At 41.4% G+C, this 25,428-nt stretch overlaps 1 protein-coding gene across 1 annotated transcript in view; it reads left to right on the top strand.

The window, feature by feature from the left end:
• Positions 1-18,050: 18,050 nt before the first annotated feature.
• Positions 18,051-25,428, top strand: part of vwc2 (von Willebrand factor C domain containing 2) — a 134,915-nt gene continuing 127,537 nt past the window's right edge. Inside the window, exon 1 of the mRNA XM_061961703.1 lies at positions 18,051-18,290. The gene's annotated coding sequence lies outside the window, so the exon portion shown is untranslated. The remainder of the gene's footprint in view (positions 18,291-25,428) is intronic.

Genomic DNA, 25,428 nt, shown 5'->3' with positions numbered 1-25,428 from the left:
AAAAAAATTTGTTTAAAAATAATGAGGAATTTAGTCGACTAAGGCCCCTTCTACACTAAGGCTAAGGTTATCCAGGGTAAATCCCACCTAACCTTATCCTTGTCCACACACGTACACAATGGTCGTTTAAGACCCCCTGGCCCCCCTCCGTCCGCCAGCGCAACGCGACCTAGTACGCATGCGCGGAAAATGCGCACGTCATAGTCACCTCCAGTGTTGCTTTGTGTGCAAGTTCTTAAATGTAACTTATCTGAACAATATCCAGTGTTGTGGTATTTCAATTAACTGGAAGCCAGTGTGCTGTGGGGCCTATATTGTAGTGAATCATACCTGAGACATCATAAATCAATCAAATCTTTAAAGGGGAACATTATCACAATTTCAGAAGGGTTAAAACCATTAAAAATCAGTTCCCAGTGGCTTATTTTATTTTTCGAAGTTTTTTTCAAAATTTTACCCATCACGCAATATCCCTAAAAAAAGCTTCAAAGTGCCTGATTTTAACCATCGTTATATACACCCGTCCATTTTCCTGTGACGTCACACAGTGATGCCAATACAAACAAACATGGCAGATAGAACAGCAAGATATGGCGACATTAGCTCGGATTCAGACTCGGATTTCAGCGGTTTAAGCGATTCAACAGATTACGCATGTATTGAAACGGATGGTTGTAGTGTGGAGGCAGGTAGCGAAAACGAAATTGAAGAAGAAACTGAAGCTATTGAGCCATATCGGTTTGAACCGTATGCAAGCGAAACGTCGAAAACGACGGGAGAAAGCGAGGACGAATTCGGCGATCGCTTTCTAACCAACGATTGGTATGTGTTTGTTTGGCATTAAAGGAAACTAACAACTATGAACTAGGTTTACAGCATATGAAATACATTTGGTAACAACATGCACTTTTAGAGTGCAGACGGCCCAGTTTTCATCAATTAATATATTCTGTAGACATACCCTCATCCGCTCTCTTTTCCTGAAAGCTGATCTGTCCAGTCCAGTTGGAAATGCATCTGCTTTGAGTGTCGCAGGATAGCCACACATTCTTGCCATCTCTGTCGTAGCATAGCTTTCGTCGGTAAAGTGTGCGGAACAAACGTCTAATTTCTTGCCACTTTCGCATCTTTGGGCCACTGGTGCAACTTGAATCCGTCCCTGTTCGTGTTGTTACACCCTCCGACAACACACCGACGAGGCATGATATCTCCAAGGTACGGAAAACAGTCGAAAAAACGGAAAATAACATAGCTGATTTGACTCGGTGTTTGTAATGTGTTTGAGAAAATGGCGGATTGCTTCCCGGTGTGACGTCACGTTGTGACGTCATCGCTCCGAGAGCGAATAATAGAAAGGCGTTTAATTCGCCAAAATTCACCCATTTAGAGTTCGGAAATCGGTTAAAAAAATATATGGTCTTTTTTCTGCAACATCAAGGTATATATTGACGCTTACATAGGTCTGGTGATAATGTTCCCCTTTAATGGACACGTAATGGACACGTAAAAATGGACAATGTAAAAAAGAACATTTTACATCAATCAATCTAGGGATTTAAATATCTGGTCAGGACACTCCTCACTCTTTTGCCTTCACCTTCATTGTCCATTTGTTTTTGGTGACTTTATATAATCTGGACCTAGACGTTGAGTCTGCGACATACATGGCAGACAATAACTGATACAGTCTGCTTTGCCAGTCCAAATGCATTTACCGTTTTCCGTAGTCTTCCCTCGACCGCCAGGTAATACAAAGCACACGCTCCCTTTTTTATCACATCCACAGGAGCTCGCATTCTCGTTGTCTCTCCTTCGACAAATGGACAACGTTTTTCGGTAAGTAGAATCACAGCTGACCTGGACATTGGAAAGTTCTCTTGCCGTCTGAGAAGTGTTGTATCCGAAATAGCTGCAATCGCTTTCTCTTCAAGTAGTCATGTGTGATTTCCACAAGCGTCTGTACAGACGGAAGGAGAAACACGGGCACGTCTGGATGACTCGCCTCCATATATCCAGTGGTTAGCTCCGAGTTACGAAACCGCTTTATTATGAAGCTGGCTGTGGCGCGTTCTTTCTGACGTCACTTCCTGTGTGGGGCGCGGTCTTTCTGACGTAATTTCCTCTCCGAACTCAGTTTGTAAACGATCAATGAGTCCATACAAAGCTAAGAGCCGGAGATTCAAGAAATACACAGCGCTCTTACCCATGTAAACAATTGTCTGAGGAGGGGGACCTTAAACGATAGTTTAGTGTGGCTGAAACGGGGCTTAGGCTAAATAATTATTCGTTTAAGGGGTTATACGGCTTAGTGTAGACATAACCTAAAACTAGACTAAAACTAAATAAACTTAGGTGACTAAAATATGACTGAAACTAAAATATGTTTTTGTCAATTGACTTTGACTAAAACTAAATAAAAAATTAAGAATTACCACAATGCAAATTTAGCGACTTTTACCGAAGAACATGTTAAAAACCAATCATACAGACAATACATTTTTAACACAGTTCAATGAACAAATTTTTTTTTTTTTTTTCCTCCCCTGGTCCAGACATACTATATAATGGCCGCACACATGCAAAAGTTGATCTACTGTTGTCAAGCAATTGGTGTGTTTCCCTTGTACAGAATAAGACACACACACTGAACATACAAGCCTTAAAGTAGATGCAGGTTGGAATATGCAGAGTTGATAGTTAATCGACTTGCAAATCATAGGTGAACAGGAGAAACAAGCAAAACATATTTGGTGTTATTCAGCACAAATTGCAACACAATTATGAATTAAAGTACAAAAAATAATATTTTGATGCCTGTTTTCTATCTATTTATGCACAGTACAGATTGTAAATAGGCTGCTCATGTCGTCAATTGTTGCATTGTGTCCCCAGTGTCATGGCCCAACCCTGAATTGACTTTTCTGACTGGAGAGCCATCAGAGCTATTATGGTGGCGTTAAAATGCTAAAGTGCAGATGATCAATAGGTAATGCGGGGGAAATATAATGACATTGAATAATACTATTCAACCCCAGGCAAGGTATGACAGCAGAGAGCACTGCCGTGTTTTGTTTTTGGGTCATAGCTAACCTCTGATGCCAAAATAATGATGTTCTTTTTTAACCACACAGACAAGACCAACAGACTAAATAAAAACCTTTAAATATTAACATGCTTGCAAATTTGCAAGATAGGTAAATACATAATAATGCTTGCAATGAAATAGACTTACTTGTGTGCATATTTTGGAATGTATGTCCTCTGTGGGCCAAAGGAGGTAATTAGTAAGGCATCAATTTCGTTTTAGCGAGGATTTTTAACCTGCTGTTACATTATTAATTCTGCACTGGTTTAATACATGAAGCTAACATTAATTGTGTTCAATTATTTCTTGCTGGTGTATGTTTTTTTTAATTAACCGTATAATTTATCTATCCTGCTTTAGCTGTCCTGTGTTTTGTGTTGAACCCACCAATTGTGTGCTGCTATCACATTAGTAACCAATATCAGTCACATAGCATAAATATTATAAACCCTAAAAGTAGGCTACTATTAAACTAAATATTTAATATAACCATATTTCTGGCTGAGTGTGTATTCTTTTTCACTTTTACTATTTGATGTGACTTTAACTGGGTAACTTCTAACATAATTTAGAACAGGGGGCTCTCAACTCTTCTTTCCCTAGCACCCACATTTGGTCATGGTCATTCATTTGTTACTTTTTTTTATTTGTTTTATTATTAAATAAAACATTTTTTTCAGGGAACATCACAATGGAGCAACATTATCTTTTTTCAAGTTTCCTAATTTCTTAAGCGATTTAAACCGTTTCAACGTCTAAATGTTCAGTACATTTATGCCATGCTAACTTGCTATGTGCTAGCATGCTAACTAATGCCATTTTATCATTTCAGCTATTTTACTCATATTAAAATACAAATACTGTATATACCAGACATGATGTAGGAACATTTTAGAACTGCCTTACCACTTTTGATATGAACTCTTATGTGGTCACATGCTAGCATGATATTGCTTTACTAGCATTGTATCTAATTTTGCCATCTTAGAAGTATGGTAAGTTCGCTTCTGTTAGCATGCTTAATTCGCACAAACCTATAAACCATGGCTTTCGATACTTGCCACCATCTCAGAAGTACAATAATGTTTCCTATGTCATCATGCTTGCTAGTATGCTAATGTTTTATGCGAGAATTTTAGCTAATTTTGATCATTTAAAATCAAAATTCAGGAATGTTGAAACTTCTCTCCATCTAACGTTAGCATGCTAACATTAGCATGTTAACATTTTATGCAAGCTTTCTATCATATTTTATTCATTAAAACCGAAAAATCATTGCCTTTGATACTGGGTACCATCTTAGAAGTATGTTAAATTATCCAACGTTCGCATGAATTGTAAATTGTTGGTCTTGTCACCCTCTTCTGGACGCTTTGATTGATTGATTGAGAAGTTTATTGACATCTTAAAGAATTGAATCCATGTAATGCTTTGAATAGGCAAATGGATGTCACAAAAAGTCAAAAGGCTTGTTTCCATTGTGGTCCATTAGAAGATGTATGAATGAAGATGTATCGTTTAATAACAGTGTACTTTATTGATCAGCGAGCACCATAGCAAGTTCTACAGTACTTGGAAGATATCTAGCCGTAAGATGTCTCTTGAGCAGCCTGGCAACCAGTCCTTACAAGCGAAATTTTGTCATCTCAGGTTTTTAAGGAATTTGACTTCGTCAGGGCAATACACGTTTGTGTGTGCGGGAGGGTTTCCTAGCATCCGTTGACAATATCTAAACATTATGACCGTTATTCATGGTGACCTGGTCGGAGAGTCCTACCATCGACAGATTTACTAGGCCTTGTTTTGGTGAAGTGGATGCTATTCACCTGCGCATGTCACGTGTACTGGTCATACTTTATTATCATGGATTTTGATACTTGGCGCCATCTTGGAAGTATACCTTTTTCTCCTATTTAAGCATGCTAACGTTATCATCAACATTTAATGCAAGCATATTTGCTAATTGTATTCCTTTAAACTTAAAAATGAGGGCTTTTGATATTTGGCACCATCTTAGGAGTATGCTGACTGTTCCCATTATAATAACCTATTGTTAGTGTGCTAGCTTTTTACCTTCAATAAACCCCAGACCAAAAGTTCACAGCACAGATACCAGGCCCATCAAAATTTTGGCGGAAATCTTTTTTGTTATAATTATTATGATCGTTATCAGTAGTGCATCTACTGAAGGTTAAGTCTCCCTTGTCTTTAAAAACTAGTGACGGCTCTTTCCAATTTCAATAAAGGGCCGTGAAGTGCACCACAGTTATGTCTATAAAGGTTCTCATTCATCCAGATCGTTGTCATCTCAGGGCATTCAATCGATCGCAACTGGACTGCTTGGTTTGTCTTAGAAGACGTGTCCCCGCTCATCCGAGTAGGCTTCATCAGTTCGTGTTCATAGACTTAGATTGGTCACATATAGTCCAGCGGCTGGTGCCGAAACCCAAATATTTATACTCCAAAAAACGGGAGGGTGTGCCTGGGCAAGCATGGTTTTGCCCTATTGTGGTAAGAAAAACAACTGTCTTAATGCAAAATGAGCAATCCTGACTATCAAAGCCTTCGACAGTCGTTGAAGTCATTCAACTACTACCAGTCTCCTGAGTAAGAATTCCATTCAGTTGTAAACAAATGGCACAAAAGTGTATGTATCCGTCTATGCTGTGCCGTGGGTCGGCTTAGTGGTTGTTTTGTTTCCCCAATATATGAATCAGTGCATTCATGAATGCACAGCATAGACGGGCAAACTCTTCAGGCCAAGACTCAGCTGTGTACCTGCACCTCAGGGAGAAACAGTACTTCTTTGAGAACAAAAATGTGCAGATTCTGGACAGAGAGGATGGATGGTACGAAAGAGGAGTGAGGGAAGCCATCTATGTCAAGGTTGAAAAACCCTCCCTGAACAGAGGAGGTGGTCTGCGACACTACCTGTCTCCCACATACAACACTGTCCTTTCAACCATTCCTAAAAGATTCTGCAATTTAGTCTCCAACAGATAACAGGAGTTAGAAACATTCTGGTCACATTCTGTCCATTTGTTTACAACTGAATGGAATGCTCACGCGGGGGATTCCGACTATTTTGGACTGGTATTAGTCGATCCACAGCAATCGTTCTACCACACAATACCTCAATGCTAACGAGGGGAAATCACACTTCAACAACTGTCATTGGCTTTGACAGTTAGGATTGTTCATTTGCATTACAACAGTTATTTTTCTCACTACGATAAGGCGAAGCCATCCTTGCCCAGGCACACCCAACTGGTTTGAACGACCCTGGCATTGAGTGTTTATGCGATGGGTTAGCCCTATACAAAAAACATACAAACTCCAATACAGATAGTTCCAATGGAGATTCCAACCCAGATCTGCAGAGTGTGGGGCTTCCGTGCAAACTGCATTGAACCCTGTTTTAGTCAAAAACAATGTGAATTTTTTTACAAGTTTGTTTTGTCACTTTGACACCACTTGTGTCTTTTCCAGATAAAATATCCACATTCACTAAAATACAATTAAATTTAACTCTAACTTTAACCAGTAGGACATGGAGTTTTTTGTTTTTAAAGGGATTAAGGCAGAGGTGTCCAAATGTATTTTTTTATTGATGGCTGCATACAGTAAAAAAAGACAAATCAAATCAAATCAAATCAACTTTATTTATAAATGCAGAGACCACTTTGATACATTTTGTGCATTGAATATGTTAAAACCAATAAACTATCTGAACAAAACATTTTAACTTTGTGTTATAGGCGACAAAGAAAATGTGTGTAATATCTAAAAATACATCTAATTAATAATGAATAAATTTTATTTCTCTATTATGCCGAGGGCCAATAAACTTCACTTTTAAAACCCCTGTAATAATGTGTCACAGCAGCAGTATTCACAAAGTAACATTGAAAAAAATTAAATAGCATAAATGAGAAAGAATAAAATATTATCAATCAATCAATCAATCAAAGTTGACTTATATAGCCCTTAATCACAAATGTCTCAAAGGGCTGCACAAGCTACAACAACATCCTTGGCTCAGATCCCATATCAGGGTAAGAAAAACTCAACCCTTGGAAGGGACCGCAGATGTGGGGAACCCCCACCTCTTGAGTGATCCGTGCAATGGATGCCGAGTGGATACAGTTAATATTGTGAGAGTCCAGTCCATAGTGTGGGCCAGCAGGGGATCCTCTTGCATGTAGACACGTCTGGGCACAGAGACGCCAACGACTGATGCATAAGGAGTGGTCACCCCGGGTTCCGATATTCATGTGAAAGTCCAGTCCATTCGGAGACCAGCAGGGGATCATCTTGAATGGAGACAAGTCAGCAGCGCAGAAACGTCACCAACTGATGCAAAGAAGAGTGGTCCATTCTGGATCTCGACTTTGAAAAGCTACATTTTATTATTATCATTCATTATCTTTTCTAACACAATCGACAAATTGCACAGAAAATGAACTGTGTAGTGAAGGGATGTCTAAACTTTTTCCACCAAGGGCTGCAAACTAAAAAACAAAGGACGTAGGGTGCCATTTGGATATTTGTGCATATTTTGTATTATATTTTGTGAAGAGGCTAAACATTTTCACATACATTTCAAGACAAAGTTTTGTATGAATATTGTTTTTAGTATTATTTTATAATAGTACATTTCAGTTATTTTCTTTATATTGTGCCTTGTTGCTCTATTTTGAAAATATCGACTGAAAATATTTTACTAAATAGATAAATTGATGACCTAATTGAATGTCGAATAAAACAATTCCAATATAATTCAAATATAATTAACTTTGTATAAGATGTTTCAGGAAATTGTGGAAATATTGGTTGAAATCTGCATTATATTTCAAACTTTTAACACACAGATTCTGTTTCCTACAACATGCACACCAAACTGTTACCATACCAATTTCAGCACGGTAGAAAAGGAAAAAAGTGAGTCACATAACACGAGGGAGCTGGCATCATCTAACAGTTAGCCAACAGCAAAGAACAAAGGTGTGTATGTCTTCTCTTCTATTTTTCACGTTTTTACAACTTTGTAAGCCTTGCTTGTATATCTCCCTCTACCTGGGGCGGCATGGCGTGGTGGGTAGAGCAGCCGTGCCGGAAACCTGAGGGTTGCAGGTTCGCTCCCTGCCTCTTGCCATCCAAACCACTGCCATTGTGTCCTTGGGCAGGACACTTCACTCTTGCCCCCAGTGCCGCTCACACTGGTGAATGAATGATGGGTGGTGGTCAGAGTGGCCGTAGGCGCGAACTGGCAGCCAAATATCCGTCAGTCTACCCCAGGGCAGCAAATGTAGCTTACCACCACCAGGTGTGAATCAATGATGGGTTCTCACTTCTCTGTGAAGCGCTTTGAGTGTCTATATATAAATCTAATCCATTATTATTACCTCACACAATACTGCTATGCAAATTACTAGAATGAAACAAATGTACTATTTTAGACGTGTTCAGCCCTGCACACACTTCAAAAATGAGTCCATAAATACCCACTGATTGAGAGTTAAGTCAAGCAGCACCAGCCAGTGAGCTAAAAGCTGTGAGCTGTAAACTCATTGAGCCATCACAGCTCTTAAGATGTCGAGGACTGAGGTTTAAACAATGTGGGCTACTTAGTACTTACGGAATGAAAGAAATTAAAAGCATTACCATAACTTAACACCCAATTTTTTCTCGCCTTCTTTATCAAATATTTGGCTATATGCGAGTTATTATTCTTTTTTTAAGTGAATCATACTTATCATACTAAAACTTGGACAATGTACGAACCTTGATATTGGTGGTTGCCGAAACGATTTACGGACAATAACATTTTTTATAGAACAATGCTATCCGAAATGATTTAGTAAGTAGAAATCGATTCAGTAACTTTTTGGCAAACCCTCCCTCCCAAAAAATCAACTAGTGTGACTGTGAAATACATACTGGATATTGGACACTGCAGGTGAATTTTCCTACAAAGCCCGTTTCCATATGAGTTGGGAAATTGTGTTAGATGTAAATATAAACGGAATACAATGATTTGCAAATCATTTTCAACCCATATTCAGTTGAATATGCTACAAAGACAACATATTTGATGTTCAAACTCATAAACATTTTTGTTTTTGCAAATAATCATTAACTTTAGAATTTGATGCCAGCAACACGTGACAAAGAAGTTGGGAAAAGTGGCAATAAATACTGCTAAAGTTGAGGAATGCTCATCAAACACTTATTTGGAACATCCCCCAGGTGAACAGGCAAATTGGGAACAGGTGGGTGCCATGATTGGGTATAAAAGTAGATTCCATGAAATGCTCAGTCATTCACAAACAAGGAGAGTCACCACTTTGTCAACAAATGCATGAGCAAATTGTTGAACAGTTTAAGAAAAACCTTTCTCAACCAGCTATTGCAAGGAATTTAGGGATTTCACCATCTACGGTCCGTAATATCATCAAAGGGTTCAGAGAATCTGGAGAAATCACTGCACGTAAGCAGCTAAACCCGTGACCTTCGATCCCTCAGGCTGTACTGCATCAACAAGCGACATCGGTGTGTAAAGGATTTTACCACATGGGCTCAGGAACACTTCAGAAAACCACTGTCAGTAACTACAGTTGGTCGCTACATCTGTAAGTGCAAGTTAAAACTCTCCTATTCAAGGCAAAAACCGTTTATCAACAACACCCAGAAACACCGTTGGCTTTGCTGGGCCTGAGCTCATCTAAGATGGACTGATACAGAGTGGAAAAGTGTTCTGTGGTCTGACGAGTCCACATTCCAAATTGTTTTTGGAAACTGTGGACGTTGTGTCCTCCGGAACAAAGAGGAAAAGAACCATCCGGATTGTTACAGGCGCAAAGTTGAAAAGCCAGCATGTGTGATGGTATGGGGGTGTATTAGAGCCCAAGACATGTGTAACTTACACATCTGTGAAGGCACCATTAATGCTGAAAGGTACATACAGGTTTTGGAGCAACATATGTTGCCATCCAAGCAACGTTACCATGGACGCCCCTGCTTATTTCAGCAAGACAATGCCAAGCCATGTGTTACATCAACGTGGCTTCATAGTAAAAGAGTGCGGGTACTAGACTGGCCTGCCTGTAGTCCAGACCTGTCTCCCATTGAAAATGTGTGGCGCATTATGAAGCCTAAAATACCACAACAAAGACCCTCGGACTGTTGAACAACTTAAGCTGTACATCAAGCAAGAATGGGAAAGAATTCCACCTGAGAAGCTTAAAAAATGTGTCTCCTCAGTTCCCAAACGTTTACTGAGTGTTGTTAAAAGGAAAGGCCATGTAACACAGTGGTGAACATGCCCTTTCCCAACTACTTTGGCACGTGTTGCAGCCATGAAATTCAAAGTTAATTATTATTTGCAAAAAAAAATTAAGTTTATGAGTTTGAACATCAAATATCTTGTCTTTGTAGCATATTCAACTGAATATGGGTTGAAAAGGATTTGCAAATCATTGTATTCCGTTTATATTTACATCTAACACAATTTCCCAACTCATATGGAAACAGGGTTTGTATATTCCTGTTATTTCTTGATAGGAAATTAGGTATAAATTACGGATACAAACAGACAAGTATCCATCCATCCATCCATCTTATTCCGCTTATCCGAGGTCGGGTCGCGGGGGCAGCAGCCTAAGCAGGGAAGCCCAGACTTCCCTCTCCCCAGCCACTTCGTCTAGCTCTTTCTGTGGGACCCCGAGGCGTTCCCAGGCCAGCCGGGAGACATAGTCTTCCCAACGTGTCCTGGGTCTTCCTCGCGGCCTTCTACCAGTCGGACGTGCCCTAAACACCTCCCTAGGGAGGCGTTCGGGTGGCATCCTGACCAGATGCCCGAACCACCTCATCTGGCTCCTCTCGATGTGGAGGAGCAGCGGCTTTACTTTGAGCTCCACCCGGATGGCAGAGCTTCTCACCCTATCTCTAAGGGAGAGCCCCGCCACCCGGCGGAGGAAACTCATTTCGGCCGCTTGTACCCGTGATCTTGTCCTTTCGGTCATAACCCAAAGCTCATGACCATAGGTGAGGATGGGAACGTAGATCGACCGGTAAATTGAGAGCTTTGCCTTCCGGCTCAGCTCCTTCTTCACCACAACGGACCGATACAGCGTCCGCATTACTGAAGACGCCGCACCGATCCGCCTGTCGATCTCACGATTCACTCTTCCCTCACTCGTGAACAAGACTCCGAGGTACTTGAACTCCTCCACTTGGGGCAAGATCTCCTCCCCAACCCGGAGATGGCACTCCACCCTTTTCCGGGCGAGAACCAAATTCTGTCCATAAAGGTTATGAACAGAATCGGTGACAAAGGGCAGCCTTGGCGGATTCCAACCCTCACTGGAAACGTGTCCGACTTACTACCGGCAATGCGGACCAAGCTCTGGCACTGATCATACAGGGAGCGGACTGCCACAATCAGACAGTCCGATACCCCATACTCTCTGAGCACTCCCCACAGGACTTCCCGAGGGACACGGTCGAATGCTTTCTCCAAGTCCACAAAACACATGTAGACTGGTTGGGCAAACTCCCATGCACCCTCAAGGACCCTGCCGAGAGTATAGAGCTGGTCCACAGTTCCACGACCAGGACGAAAACCACACTGTTCCTCCTGAATCCGAGGTTCGACTATCCGGCGTAGCCTCCTCTCCAGTACACCTGAATAGACCTTACCGGGAAGGCTGAGGAGTGTGATCCCACGATAGTTAGAACACACCCTCCGGTTCACCTTCTTAAAGAGAGGAACCACCACCCCGGTCTGCCAATCCAGTGGTACCGCCCCCGATGTCCACGCGATGCTGCAGAGTCTTGTCAACCAAGACAGCCCCACAGCATCCAGAGCCTTAAGGAACTCCGGGCGGATCTCATCTACCCCCGGGGCCTTGCCACCGAGGAGTTTTTTAACTACCTCAGCAACCTCAGCCCCAGAAATAGGAGAGCCCACCACAGACTCCCCAGGCACTGCTTCCTCATAGGAAGCAGTGGGATTGAGGAGGTCTTCGAAGTATTCCCTCCACCGATCCACAACATCCGCAGTCGAGGTCAGCAGAACACCATCCTCGCCATACACGGTGTTGATAGTGCACTGCTTCCCCTTCCTGAGGCGGCGGATGGTGGTCCAGAATTGCTTCGAAGCCGTCCGGAAGTCGTTTTCCATGGCCTCACCGAACTCCTCCCATGTCCGAGTTTTTGCCTCTGCGACCGCTGAAGCCGCACACCGCTTGGCCTGTCGGTACCTGTCCGCTGCCTCAGGAGTCCTATGAGCCAAAAGAACCCGATAGGACTCCTTCTTCAGCTTGACGGCATCCCTCACCGCCGGTGTCCACCAACGGGTTCTAGGATTACCGCCACGACAAGCACCAACTACCTTGCGGCCACAGCTCCAATCAGCCGCCTCGACAATAGAGGCGCGAAACATGGTCCATTCGGACTCAATGTCCAGCACCTCCCTCGTGACATGTTCAAAGTTCTTCCGGAGGTGGGAATTGAAACTCTCTCTGACAGGAGACTCAGCCAGACGTTCCCAGCAAACCCTCACAATGCGTTTGGGCCTGCCAGGTCTGTCCGGCATCCTCCCCCACCATCGCAGCCAACTCACCACCAGGTGGTGATCGGTAGAAAGCTCCGCCCCTCTCTTCACCCGAGTGTCCAAAACATGAGGCCGCAAATCCGATGACACAACTACAAAGTCGATCATGGAACTGCGGCCTAGGGTGTCCTGGTGCCAAGTGCACATATGGACACCCTTATGTTTGAACATGGTGTTTGTTATGGACAATCTGTGACGGGCACAAAAGTCCAATAACAAAACACCGCTCGGGTTCAGATCCGGGCAGCCATTCTTCCAATCACGCCTCTCCAGGTTTCACTGTCGCTGCCAACATGAGCATTGAAGTCCCCCAGTAGAACGAGGGAATCACCCGGGGGAGCACTCTCAAGTACTCCCTCGAGTGAATCCAAAAAGGGTGGGTACTCTGAGCTGCGGTTTGGCGCGTAAGCGCAAACCACAGTCAGGACCCGTTCCCCAACCCGAAGGCGGACGGAAGCTACCCTCTCGTCCACCGGGTTGAACTCCAACGTACAGGCTCTGAGCCTGGGGGAAACAAGAATTGCCACCCCAGCCCGTCGCCTCTCACTGCCGGCAACGCCAGAGTGGAAGAGAGTCCAGCCCCTCTCGAGAGAACTGGTTCCAGAGCCCTTGCTATGCGTCGAAGTGAGTCCGACTATATCTAGTCGGAACTTCTCCACCTCGCGCACTAGCTCAGGCTCCTTCCCCCCCAGCGAGGTGACGTTCCACGTCCCAAGAGCTAGCTTCTGTAGCCGAGGATCGGACCGCCAAGTGCCCTGCCCTCGGCTGCCGCCCAGCTCACATCGCACCCGACCTCTATGGCCCCTGCTATGGGTGGTGAGCCCATTGGAGGGGGGACCCACGTTGCCTCTTCGGGCTGTGCCCATGGGGACAGGCCCGGCCACCAGGCGCTCGCCATCGTGCCCCACCTCCGGGCCTGGCTCCAGAGGGGGGCCCCGGTGACCTGCGTCCAGGCAAGGGAAATCTGGGTTCCTTAATCGTTTTCATCATAGAGGTCTTCGAGCTGCTCTTTGTCTGATCCCTCACCTAGGACCAGTTTGTCTTGGGAGACCCTACCAGGGGGCATCAAGCCCCCGGACCACATAGCTCCTAGGATCATTGGGACACGCAAACTCCTCTACCACGTTAAGGTGGCAGCTCAGAGAGGAGAAACAGACAAGTAAACAATAATTAATGCCCAATGCAGTCACATCTTATTTGAATTAAGTGCAACCAAAACTTTAGGTTGAATTTACACAAGGAAACCTTTTCTGCTCGCAGGTTGGAATTGGGGGTTAAATCACCAAAATGATTCCAGAGCACGGCCACCGCTGCTGCTCACTGCTCCCCTCACCTCCCAGGGGGTGGAACAAGGCGATGGGTCACACACACCTAGTGTGTGTGTGACTATCAGTGGTACTTTAACTTGAACTTTTTTAACATTTAAGCAAATTTCACTAAAACTACAGTAACCATAATTTTAACAGTAGTTTTACGTGCTAAATAATGTTCCCCAACTGTATCTGTTCTCCGCCCTGGCGTCGCCGATGAAGGACAGCGTCCCAGGTGTGTGGAAGCATCCCTGTTGATGGTTTTGGCCCCTCGCTTCCTAATTTCCATAGCCTCCTTGATCCATCTCTTGTATTTCTTTATTTCTGATTGAAATGACTTGTCCTTGGCTGCTTCATGTTGTGTTCAGGAAGGGGGTGTGTCACCATAACTTGCTCCGCCGTCACTTGTGTTTTGTCAGTCGTGTCTCCTGTGGCTTAAAGTTAGGTTGTGGCTTTATAATATTGTGTTGTGTTGTTTGTCTTTGTTTAGCTTTTGCATTTGTGCTGTAGCTGACAGTTTTTGTGTTGCAATTTATGATTATGTCTTGTGGCGTTTGCATTCGTATGACCTCTCTCGACCACCGTAGCTATCCGCCATTTTTTGTTTCATGACGTCACAGACGGGCAAATAGACTTAACCTTTAACGTCCCTATTTTTAAAAGTGCTAAACTTCATGTTGTTCTTAAATCCAATGTTTTCCAATTTCTCGTATCGATAAAATTCCATCACTTCTATTTTAAAAAGGTTAATGGATCGATACCTATCTTCCGGAAGGCAAACTTGCAGAGAACACAAATCGATATACTTGAAATTTAGGAAAATAAATACATTTATCTGATCTAATATTTGGTGAATGTTTTTACCTAAATTTGAAATATACTAAAAAGAGGAAGTATTTAAACCGAGGTACCACTGTACCTGAATGATGGTAACAGGGTTGCACCAAACATAGCAAATAAAAAAATCATTTGATTAAAATTACGCTTGAGCTGATACAATCATTACCTATTAATAATGAATACATAATAGAGATGGGACGTCCGCAAATGAAACAAGTTTTTAAGTGAACGATGAGAACCGATTGGCAGTTGGTCCAGTAGCTGTTAGTTTGTGTACCATTGTAACACAAATTGCCCTGGCATGCGCACGCCACCCGAGTGGATAGAACATGAGTCGGAGTCAGAGGAAGCAGCATTTGGATTGACTTTTGTCCTGCTGTGTATTTGTAAAATAGTTCAGGTGGAAACATCAGGTAGTGAAATAAAATTTTGCATTCACATTTTCATCTTGTCCTATTTTTTGTTTTTACTTTATTTATATATTTTTATATACACAGATACATGTTCTTTTTATTTATTGTTTGTATATTTTTGTGTTATTTGTGATCCACAAAGTTTTTCAGGGTAGGGACAATTTAAAAACTTTCAATACATACTAGAAGGAATATGGAGTATGGCACAACCTTTTGGAATGTGTACAATGAAAACATGAGCCAAATTAAATTATTCATGTTTTAGAATAATTCCCAACAATAGCGTAGATAATGGTCTGAATTATTATGTTTAAAATCTTATATTATAACGACTAGTGATTGTTTCCTTGATATGTACCATGTAGTTAGAATATGAGTTTGAATAATCATATAACCTTAAATATGATTACAAAGATGTCAAGTTTACCTTTATGTCCGAGTGTAAAGTAGAGATTAGTTAATACACATAGGATTATAATTGGTGGATAATACAAATCTTAATAATACTTGATTTTTTATCATGTTAATATTAGTGCATCTCCTTAGAGTTAGAGCAGGGGTGTCAAACGTACGGCCCGAGGGCCGGATCAGGCCCGCGAGCAGGTTTTAGCCGGCCCACGCGATGAGATTTCTAAGTATAAAAATTAACCTGAAATTTTTGAATGAAAGAAAAAGCTGTTTTTAAATGTGTCCACTGGATGTCGCAATAGCAATTCTTTGTATCTTTGTAGATGATGCTACATATGTACAAAATAAACCACATGATGTTAGTACATCAGTCGAGGAAAATGATCAAACTACATAAATAACATCCTGTAAATTGATGTTGATATTATTATTTTTTTTTATCTTGATAGACACCAAACAGTTGACTGATGAACATTATTATTACATTTTTCTCAATGTGGCCCCCGATCTAAAATGAGTTTGACACCCCTGAGTTAGAGTCTACCTCTGACGTTAAAAAAACTAGTAGCACATCCGTTTCCTAACTTTAATCGAGGGTCTTTGAACACACCACAGCTATGGTGAATGAGATGTAGTAGTGAAACTTGGGAATAATTTATCCTAAGCTGCCACAAATAGATGTATTATATTCTTACCTTTCTTCTATCAACTCGCCTTGTTCCAAAAAGTCGGTGTTGTGTGTGAAAGGTGAGCTCTCATGACGTTATGACGTTTTTTGGGTAAAGTGTTCGATGCCAGCTTTGCCGCTATCCATGTGGAACGAACATAGGGGATATAGTTAGGCTTAGAAATTCTCAATATCATCCATTCAACCTTATTATTGATTTTTTATGGCTGTAATTATTTCGTAACAGTGGCGGGCCGTGCATTTCCCACTCAGGCCTTCAGTGATGTCCGACTTCAATGATTACCTCTCAAAATACCATCATTTATGTCACCACATGACCATTGCTGGAGAAATACTATACAGAAACACATTTACGCCCTACTAGGCATTGAATCGCCTTAACAGTGTACAAAATGGGCTATTTTCTGGCGCATTTAAAAATCAATAAACCCGCATAAGCAATTAAAACATATCTTATGTGGTACAATCAAAATGTAGATTGCAAAAAAGGACAAAAAATATTTGAACTCACAATTTGTAGCACCCATTCAACGCCGTATAAGCCAGTGGTAACGCTTGTAGTCGGTTGATTCGAGTGGAAGTGGCGGGCATTTCAACATTTCATCGCCGGGACAGCTTCCCGGGTTGGCCGAAATCGTCTCACAAGATGTAGTTTCTCTTTAAATATCCTTCTTGAAAATGGCCTTGCAAATATATATCTGCCACCTAATCAATATTTTGTTCTCCTTCTTTGTGGGTTAAAAAAGTGAGTATTGGTGATTTCTCTGCTAGCCCGGTATGGCTACGACGCAACATTTACTGCTCTAGTAAATTGAAATTGCAACTTGTGATTGGATACTCACTTTGGAATGACAAGTGAGTATCCAATCACAGTCTCGTTAACATCAGGCTACCTAGATAGGCTACTGTCAACAACTTGTGATCTGTTTGGCTATCCCAACGGTCTATCAACTGCATGTGTTCTCAAATTCATCCGCTAACGGGCCCGGTCTGCTGATCAGCATAGCACCGCTGTGGCTCAAACCAGTGAGTATCCAATCACAGCCGTACTGACAACAACTCGTGATCTGATTGGTTATCACAATTATCTATTAACTGTATGTGCCCGTTCACTTACAGTGCATAGACGCCTGCATTGTTGATTCTGAAGGCCCTGGGCAGATTTGGTACAGCATGGCAACATAAGCTTGCTGAATTCTGATTGGATAAAAACTATAACCTAAAAACAACAGCACGAGAAGGAGCATAATATGACATGAAGAGAATATGAATACTTTTAGATATTTAGGGAAAGTAAATAAAAACAAATACTTTTATCTTTAATTATGATCATTATTTCTGGTTATGTTAGGCCAGCAGAGAAGGCTGACGGCACACCACTGTTTCATAACATATGTGACGTTTTGATACATTACATGTTTACTTGGCATAAAAAAAAAATCAAATTTGACCAAAAACCCTTCTGAATATACACCCTAAAGCCACGAAGAATTAATAGATGAAGAATGTGGTGTTCATGAAACAGTTAATACATAGTGACGTCCCCGGTAGAAACAACGTGTTTAATTGAGAGAAATGAACCAGAGTTGTTGATCCGAGCAGTAAAACCGCGCCATCTAGTGGTCACGTGACAACAAAACACGACGTCACAAGCCACTCCGCCTCCATTTATTTAATAATTTTTTTGGAGGGAGAAAAATAAAGTGGCTGTGTAGAGGAGGGACGTCACACTTTCCAGAGCACAAGCAGGGGAGCGAAGCGCCTTCTACACTCTTGCCAGCCGAGTTAAGTTACTGACCCGCGGCCATCATTTTGTGAGAAACGTCGTATTTTGTACAAAGTGGACCAGCCGCACTTTGTTACTGTCTGGACTCACAGCGACTTTACTAGTCCAACTCTGTCCGACCCAAGGACCGAACACTGACCATAGGTAGGTTCACATCATTTCAATTCAAATAGAAGAAAATATCCATAAGTATGTGTTTGCACCTACTTTCGATATGTGGTGTAATGTTTGTTGATCACAAACATATCTGCACCTGTAGATGCTGCATGTGTCTTTTATGGTTGTACTCATAAGGAATTAAAATTATATTCAGGTAGGCGACAGCAGAGTGGATGCTGGAGAAGGATATTTTTTAAGAAAATGCAGCTCCATGTGTGCCTTCAGTTTTTTCCCCAGTAAAATGTAAATGTCAGCACATCCCTGGGTGAGACACACATCAACATGACATCCATGTATCATCTGCCCTTTCATATCTTATACTTTTCAAACTGTCCCCCCTATTTCCTAGCTGAATGATGCAAAGATTACGTGACAGTTTTGAGAGGGCAGTTGCATGTTTGGTAAAACTTTTGATTTAGGTCACTTGTAAGGAATACAATTCAATCAGACTGCCCCGCAGCCATTTATTTTCCGGCAGATGGCTTGATACTCTGCTTTGCTTATCCCTTATTGCTCTAATTAGACTGCATAATGCCACGCCACATTTTTTTATTTGTATAACATTTGTAGGATGCCGTCATTAATTCAATGCTTCCTCAGCCTTGTCAAATTGGAGCCCACAAGCCAAAACTGTCATAACCTTTCACGTCTCATCCCCAGTGATGTGCTTTGTCACCGATGTACCTCAAAGTAAATAGTCACATTCCTCATTTGTGCAGATGACATGTCAGGATGTTGGAGCGGGGTAAGATGGAGGAATTTGCTAAGTGCAAACAGTGTCGACTGCATTCCGTTTGCGAGTACGATTTGATTCTAGCCTCTAGACATCCTTTTTCTTAAGAATGACATCCAGTTTGATGTGACATGGAGAACGGGCTTTCCCAGCAGGCATAAGGCATTGAAACAATGTTGAGAAATTGTCAATTTAGGACCTGAAACTTAACGTTGGAACAATATGCTTTTTGACTGGTTGGGTTTTAAGTTGATTTGACCATTGAAATTTGGTAATTTCCCAACCAGTATTCTCCAACACAAATACAATGTGGAAACATGCTTTTTAAAAACGTTTATTCAATGTCAGGTAGGGCTGCAACTAACGATTAATTTGATAATCGATTAATCTGTCGATTATTACTTCGATTAATCGATTAATAATCGGATAAAAGAGACAAACTACATTTCTATCCTTTCCAGTATTTTATTGAAAAAAACCCAGCTTACTGGCACCATGTTCTTTCAACTTGCCAAATAAAACAAGGAAAATGTTACAAAAATGCACACTTTTGACACCCCTGCTATAGATAATAAAAAATGTAATCTGAATATTAATGACATATTAAGTAGCGTACTGCACGTTGTGTAAACAATACTCAAAATGCCGGACATTTGAGGCATTTAAGAAACTCCGCCCTGACAGCTCCGCAAAAGAGGACATGTCCGGTGAAAAGAGGACGTATGGTCAGGACCTCGCCTGGTCGATTTCACGTCCGGTGAAACCGATCGCTGCTAGTCCTCTTTTGCTAGCATGCTAGCAGCTAACGGGCTAGGATAGACTGACCATACGTCCTCTTTTCACCGGACATGTTATCTTTTGCGGAGCTGTCAGGGCGGAGTTTCTTAAATGCCTCAAATGTCCGGCATTTTGAGTATTGTTTACACAACGTGCAGTACGCTACTTAATATGTCCGTGTGGAAACTCGTTCGGTACACTTCCGCACCGAACCGAAACCCCCGTACCGAAACGGTTCGATACAAATACACGTACCGTTACACCCCTATTATTTTGATTATTGTTTCTCAGCTGTTTGTAAATGTTGCAGTTTATAAATAAAGGTTAAAAACAAAACAAAAACAAAAACGTAGCCTCTGCGCATGTGCATAGCATAGATCCAACGAATCGATGACTAAATTAATCGCCAACTATTTTCATAATCGATTTTAATCGATTTAATTGGTTAGTTGTTGCAGCCCTAATGTCAGGTTTTGACGTTGATTTGACCTTTAGGATTTGGCCAGATCCCAACTAACAACCTGTATCTAACGTTTGACATTATTGTCTCAATTTACAAATACAACTATTTTGCAACGTTGTTTCAAAGTCAGTTTTAAAGGACATGCATGTGTAATCAATGTTATAGCAATGTCTTGTGCCTGCTGGGTTAGTTTTATTCACTGAAACATTTTTAATATGATTCTTGCTTCGGAGGCTCATTGCAAGCAAACTTGTGCGAGCTTTGCACTGTTTACAACAGCCCTAAACACAAATCAAAACAAGTGGCTGCTGTGAGCCTTGAATTATTGCTTCCCCTTGCATGTCGCCATCGTTTTTGTAATTCTTTTGAAAACTGTCAAGATGCATTAGGACCTAATTAAAAAAATCAACAACAAGAGAGATATCTTAGCAAATATGTGGAAAATTCCTGAAGATGAGCACGCTGCCTCAGTTTATTTGGGCCTATTTATAGCAGTAATGTGATGGTTTAATTGCTGCAGGCTATCCTAGAAGGAACATCTGTGAGTGACATTATTGAGGAAAGCAAGAGGCAGGTCAACCTTTTCTCCTGCACGTCTTGTTATTGAAGTCTTGTCAGTCCAGTCTATATGAATAGTAGTATCTTATTAGTCAAGCTTGAGCAAAACATGTCTCACTGAGCTCAAAGACTTATGGGCTTTATTTCGCATGCTGGGTAATGAAAACAATATTTATTATGAGTCATAAATCAACTCTACGGTGAGAATCATTGAACCATGAACCAACAGCCAGGTTAGATCTTTCTTAGATTAATCACCGTGACTGCACCTCAGTGTCGGTCTATATGCTGACTTTGTGAACGTCCAGTACGTCTAGAGTGACATCACTGACCTGCTAATGCTGAAAAATAAGGGGTTGTTGTCTAGCGAGTCAGTGTAACATTTAAATGTCAGTGGACAGGAGAATCGTGTTCTCCTAAAGAAAACCATGCAGATCAATACAGGGTTTCCATGGGATATTAAAAAGCTTAAAAAATCATTAAATGGATTTTGTGAAAATTAAAGCCTTAAATAACATTAAAAAGCAGTAAATTTGATGTCATTAAAATAATTTTATACAATTAAAGACCTGGGCTAATCAAACGAACGATAAATAAAAATGACCTGAATAACTTTGTCGTCATTGATAAATCGCTGCGTCTGGGTAGGCTTGCATGATTTTGAGAAAAAACCTCATTGCGAATTTCCTTTCTAAAATTCTGATTGCCATTCGATTTATGATTTCTATATTTTATACCTACATAGAAATACATAAAACTGCGAAAATAATGAGTGAAGGAAGACATGTTACTTTTAACCTGTCTATCATTATATTCTTGTCTTAAGGTACCACACATTAGAACAATATGCAATAATTTAATTAAATATAATATTTGGCTTTATGCAGACAGACTCAGTGCTTTTGTCTGCATCATGCTCTTAAACTGAATAACTAAAATCTATACAGTGTTTATAGTGTAATGTAATTATAATATATAATAATAATTAATTACTGTATTAATTAATAATTTACTATTGTACTGTAATTGGAAGGTAAATAACTTTATCCTAAATAAATAAACAAATGAAACAAGAAAATTGATTCTCATTTCTTTAAGCAACAATTTAACTTCTATAAATATTAAACATGTTAAGTTTTTTCCCAGTTGGAAAAACTGGGTCGGATGTCCGTGTTGATGGACTCATATTGCCCACCCGATTTGAAGCTGAAATATTCCTACAATGGGACGTTTGGCTTTGTAATCATATATTTTTCCTCCTAATTTTTGTAACTTTGTGGAACTGGCAAGTTGCAAGGCTCTGTCTTCGTGCTTCCTGTGTGTGTAAAGCTGGCATTCTTGTTCTCCGCCCGCAGGCACAAAGATTGTGGATGACTAAAAAGGGGGCTAACTGCGTTCTGTTATTTCTACTGTTAAATCAATGTGTTCAGGTGCTGAGAGCGATGCACAGAGTGAGACATCATTCTCACTGTTTGAAGCAAGAGACAAAAAAACGCGAGGCTAAACATTTTTAAAGTTTGTCACTCAAATGCTGGTTACGGCGGAGAAAAAAAACCAACTCAGCCTCTTGCGTTTACGTTCTCGCACAAATTAAAATCTTCCATCCATCCATTTTCTACCGCTTTTGCCTTTCGGGGTCGCGCACGCCTATTTCAGCTGCATTAGGGCGGAAGGCGGGGTACACCCTGGACAAGTAGCCACCTCATCGCAGGGCCAACACAGATAGACAGACAACATTCACACTCACATTCACACACTAGTGCCAATTTAGTGTTGCCAATCACCCTATCCCCAGGTGCATGTCTTTGGAGGTGGGAGGAAGCCGGAGTACCCGGAGGGAACTCACGCAGTCACGGGGAGAACATACACACTCCACACAGAAAGATCCCGAGCCCGGGATTGAACTCAGGACCTTTGTATTGTGAGGCACATGCACTAACCCCTTTGCCAATCTTGATGTCGATTAATCGTGCCGCTCTACGTCTGGTTTTTTTTTTTTTCGGTCTCTCTCTTTGCATCACTGTCAGCGCCTGAGTACGTTCATCAACAGTGGAATTACATTAACAAAGTGAGCCTCTTGTCAGTCATTCACAATCTTTTTTTAGGTACGCATAGGCGGGACCTACTTGCAATTCTCTTCCACACATTTTCCTGTGTGTAGTAGGGGTTTTAGCAAACAATGGCATCCGAAGCGACATTCACTTGAATGTTGGAGCTGTAACTAATCAAATTGAAACAACGGTCACAGCGCTCGATGCTCATGTCTTACATGATGACATAAACACCATGGCATTTGTAGATTGTAGAACAGGGGTCACCAACGCGGTGCCCGCGGGCACCAGGTAGCCCGTAAGGACCAGATGAGTAGCCCGCTGGCCTGTTCTAAAAATAGCTCAAATAGCAGCACTTACCAGTGAGCTGCCTCTATTTTTTAAATTGTATTTATTTACTAGCAAGCTGGTCTCGCTTTGCTCGACATTTTTCATTCTAAGAGAGACATAACTCAAATAGAATTTGAAAATCCAAGAAAATACTTTAAAGACTTGGTCTTCACTAACTGACAAAGAAACAGATAACAGATTTGGCGTCCAGTTCAAAGTGTGACAAGATTTATTTAAAAAAATTGAGAGTTTACTTTTGTATTTTCCATGAGTTATTATTTGTACAAACATGGTGCAAAGTCATTCATGATTTGTTGAAAAATGTTAGTGGCTAGCTAGTTAAAATGGGATATTGTGATTTCACAAGACTGTCTTAGAAGTGATCATTTGAAAATGTTCAATTGGAAAAATGTGCACTTAGAGATAATAAATAAAGTGTTGTATATTGATACTGATCTGTTTCGATATATATTTATTGTGAGAAATCATTAAGATGATCAGTGTTTCCACAAAGATAAATATCATTCATTATTAATAATAACATAGAGTTAAAGGTAAATTGAGCAAATTGGCTATTTCTGGCAATTTATTTAAGTGTGTATCAAACTGGTAGCCCCTGCGATGAGGTGGCGACTTGTCCAGGGTGTACCCCGCCTTATAGGGTTGTACTTGTATAGCGCTTTTCTACCTTCAAGGTACTCAAAGCGCTTTGACACTACTTCCACATTTACCCATTCACACACACATTCACACACTGATGGAGGGAGCTGCCATGCAAGGCGCTAACCAGCACCCATCAGGAGCAAGGGTGAAGTGTCTTGCTCAGGACACAACGGACATGGCGAGGTTGGTGGTAGGTGGGGATTGAACCAGGGACCCTCGGGTCGCACACGGCCATTCTTCCACTGCGCCACGCCTTCCGCCCGATTGTAGCTGAGATAGGCTCCAGCAACCCCAAAGGGAATAAGCGGTAGAAAATGGATGGATGGAAACTGGTAGCCCTTCGCATTAATCAGTACCCAAGAAGTAGCTCTTGGTTTCAAAAAGGTTGGTGACCCCTGTTGTAGAAAGTATCGGGATAGTGAGCGCAAAAAGTCGACTGCTCCCGCAGTGTTTGTTAACCGCTGTGTGGTTGTTGTTATAAATGTAGTCATAGAAACAAAAAATAAATGACATCATATAGAAATATATGTAATGTTCATTGTGCAAATAGTGTGATGCCAATGAAAAATAATGACCCACAAATAACGGTGACACCCTATAATTGGTCCGGGTTACCGGGGACTGTTATTGCCGGCAGACAGGTGTCGCTATGTGACTGAAGAGTAGATTACGCTACATTGAGTTCCTTACTTTTTTTTTAGCCCGCCGCGTACGCATCACTTAAATTTATTTTGTCAGAGAAAGACATATATACAGTTCGTATAATGTCCAGCTAAGCAGCAACTTTCTTTTTTAGAAGTGTTGTGAACGCTGGGACGAATGTCCACATGTGCCCAATAGAAACGAGGCAGTCAGCCAGGTACGTAATAAAACTATCCATGGCAACGCTGCTGTCACTTTCACTCATCGAGAAATGTTTCTCTGCTTGCATCAAGCCCGGTCGATGTCCCGCCCCCGAGAGCCATATACCCCACCGTGATTGGTGGGTTTGTTTTGCTCCGCACACAACACTGTAAAGTGCCATTCATATAAAAGTCGCGGGTCGCACTAAGATCAACACAAACTTGAATATTAAAGTGGGGGCCACTAAATATCATCTCAGACCACTGCTTTAAACACTTCTACATCACAGGCGTATAGCTATTAAAGACATCTTCCGCTTTATAAAATGAAAAACGTATTTGTGTCTTTGACGAATTTAGTTTTCACTTGAAGTGTTACAGCAGTCACAGTATTTTTTCTCTTTCTGATGTTTGGGAGTCGCAAGTCGCACAAATTTCCGTCTGTAAAAACTCAAGTGACGATGTCATCAACTATTATTGTCAAATCAATTTGTTGGCGACAAACTATTGATTTTTGTCGATGGCCATGAATCGTTGCACCCTTGGTACGAAATATAACGCTTTCTATACTATAATATCTATGATACAATAAACTATATCTCAGTGTTTCTTAACCATAGGGCTGGGGCCCATTGATGGTCAGTGAATGCCCCTCAGAGGACCGCCAAAAATATCTCTTTCTCAGCTGTAGTCCGTACGGGTCACA

Source organism: Nerophis lumbriciformis, linkage group LG02 (genome assembly GCF_033978685.3).
Source record: "Nerophis lumbriciformis linkage group LG02, RoL_Nlum_v2.1, whole genome shotgun sequence".
Classification (NCBI taxonomy): Eukaryota; Metazoa; Chordata; class Actinopteri; order Syngnathiformes; family Syngnathidae; genus Nerophis; species Nerophis lumbriciformis.
The sequence above is the reverse complement of the archived record's forward strand: the minus strand, read 5'-3'. Positions and strand labels throughout refer to the sequence as shown.